Below are 2984 nucleotides of genomic sequence, written 5' to 3'. Positions count from 1 at the left end.
CTCCAGCTCTGAGGCTCCTCCCTCATCTGCTCCCCCACCTGGACACTCTCGTCACCCCACTCAGGCTCTCATTCTGTGCCAGTCTGCCCCTATAGCCCCAGGGGGATGCCTTTCTCAACATGGGCAGACTGGTCTCCATGCTATGCTGCTTCTTGCCTCCTCACTGGACATTCTCATCTACCCCTGGCTCCAGCACACCATGCCAGCAGCCCTCCTACAGAGGCGCCCTCCTTGATCTGTTCCGGCTCTGATGCCCACACGGAGCCAGCCATGGCTCCCTTCCCCTTGGGGCAAACGCCTACCTTGCTCTGCCTATCTAATGGCTTTAGGACTGACTAGTTTGGTTAGTAAAGAAAAGGAGACAAAACAAGGAAGAACTACTTTTCCTTTTTGTGAAAATATGCATTGTGAAAAAAAATACAAAGATAAAAATATGCATGAAACATTAATGTTCGGTCTAAAGAACTATTATGAAGTGACCACTCATTAAACTATCACTGAGATTGAGTAAAAGATTTCCAACACTTTCTGCTCCTTGCTTATTCTTTTTCAATACAGCCCCTTCCTATGCTCTCGAAGGCAGCTAATGGTAGTGACTTTCTTTTTTACATTTTCAAGCTGGTATGTATTCCCTTAAATAGGTTTTTGTTCTTGTCTGCTTCTGTTCTATATCAATGGAGTCAGTTGGAATGTATTCTTTTGTGCCTGGCTTTGTGTGTTCAACATTAGATTCATGAATTTCATCCACATTGTTGTGGGTAGCTGTATTTTGTCAATTTTCATTGCTGTGCCATCTATTGTATGACTACACACATCTCTACCGAGTTGCTTATAGTTTGCAACTGTTAAGAATAAAGCTGCTATGTATATACCTAGCATGTATGTAACACGTTCTGCACGTATATTCCAGAACTTAAAGTATAATTTTAAAAACTAGGATTTTCTAAATTAAAATGTTATTTATATCAATATGTAATAAGTTTATTATGTTAAATGAATTCATAAATGTTTTTAAATGTCAAAAAAATTAAAAATTTTATTCATGTAAAAAAAAGAATAATGCTGCTCTGAACACTCTGTGTGCATTTGCTGGAGCACGTGGGCAGGTGTTCTTGTAGGTTATACATCCAGGATAGGGAATGATGGGTTGCAGGGTATGCATATCTTCAGCTTCTCAAGCTGATACCAAGGTATTTCCCAAAGAGTTGGGACCAATTCACAGCCTTGCCATTGGTAGTTTAGAGTTCCTATTGTTCCGTATCTATGCTGTATGTAGAATTGTCAGAATCTTTTCATTTTTACCATCCTGCTATGAGTATAGAAATACATCATTGTGGACTTAATTTAAATTTCTTGACTATTAATGAGGTTGAGCACCTTTTTAGATCTTTATTAACCACTCGCATATCCTCTCTTTGATTTTCCGTGCAACTGTTTTGCTCATCGTTCTCTGGGGTTGTCTGACTTTTTCTTGCTGATTTCTACTGGAGTCGCGTCTTTCCTCAGCTATATGTATTATAAACATCTTCCAGGATCCAGGGTAATCTTCTGAAACCCTTATTGGTTTGTCTTTTACCTTTTGAATGAATGTCTTTATCACGTGCCCTTCCTACCCCAAAGACAGAATCAGGAATCCTTTTTTTATGTTCCTTTCTTACAATACAATAACTCGCTACTATACAATACAGTAACTCCAATATCTGAAGTCTTTGTGGACCTCTGCTGTTGGTTGTTTTTCTTGATTTTTTTCATCTTGTTTTCTTAAGATCTGAGTGATTTTTTTATTGTGAGAGTGTATATTTAAGGGAAGTTTATGTATGTAACGATACTTTGTGGAATTTCTTGGATTCCTGTGTTTAAAAGAGCATTCTTCTGAATCAATTTGTCCTCAATTTTTCCCTAACAGCTCACGCTATTTTGAATTAAATTCATAGCTTTAGATTTCTCAGACTATGCACATGTGCCGGTTTTCCTACTCTGCTCTCATGGAAGGAAATGAGGCTGCAGTTACAAATTCTCAGAATAGTCTTTTTTTCCTTTTTTTTTTTGGAGATGGAGTCTTGCTCTGTCCCCCAGGCTGGAGTGCAGTGGCGCTATCTCAGATCACTGCAACCTCTGTCTCCCAGGTTCAAGTGATTCTCCTGCCTCAACCTCCTGAATAGCTGGTATTACAGGCATGCACCACCACGCCTGGCTAATTTTTTTGTATTTTTAGTAGAGACGGGGTTTCACCATGTTGGTCAGGCCGATCTCGAACTCCTGGCCTCGTGATTCACCCACATCTGCCTCCCAAAGTGCTGGGATTACAGGCATGAGCCACCGCACCCAGCCCAGAATAGTCTTTTTTCCCACTTTGTTGAGAGCCAAAGCCAAGACAGGCAAGTTCCTTTACCACAGTCGTGCATGTGTGTGTTTCTGTTTCATTCATTTATTAATGTGTCAGCATTTGGGGGTCCTTATGAGTGAGATTTCTGATCTGACTTTTCACATTGCTTAGGGCTTTGCTCTTTTTTCTTGCCCTTGCCAGGGGCCCACTAAAATTCAAACCACAGATTACCAGGCATTGGCAGATACCCCCAGGGAAGCCTCTAACTAAAGCATTTCCTTATCTTTCTGGAGTGAGGCCTTCATGTCATTTTTGGCTTTTAAGAATTCCTCTTTCTTGCCAATGACTCATTGATTTAAAGAGTCATGCATTTTCAGTATTTTGGACAATATTTTGGGGGGGGTGTTTTATTGGGAATAGTTTCTAAGAGTCGTGATCCAAACTTGTCTGTAGCTTCATCTGTTTTTGTCAAGTTGGGGGATACTAGCCTTTCATTTCAACCAAATTCCCTTGCTTCTCCCCCCATTCTATATTTAATCCTGTCAGGGAGGAAAACATACCTTTCACTCTGAGGCATAGCAATTTCTCTCCATCCCTCAAGGTAAAAGGAAGCACTCCTTCTTCCAGGAAGCCTGCCCTGATACCACAACCCACAGCA

Source organism: Macaca nemestrina, chromosome 15 (assembly GCF_043159975.1).
Source record: "Macaca nemestrina isolate mMacNem1 chromosome 15, mMacNem.hap1, whole genome shotgun sequence".
In the NCBI taxonomy this organism is placed as follows: domain Eukaryota; kingdom Metazoa; phylum Chordata; class Mammalia; order Primates; family Cercopithecidae; genus Macaca; species Macaca nemestrina.
The sequence above is the reverse complement of the archived record's forward strand: the minus strand, read 5'-3'. Positions refer to the sequence as shown.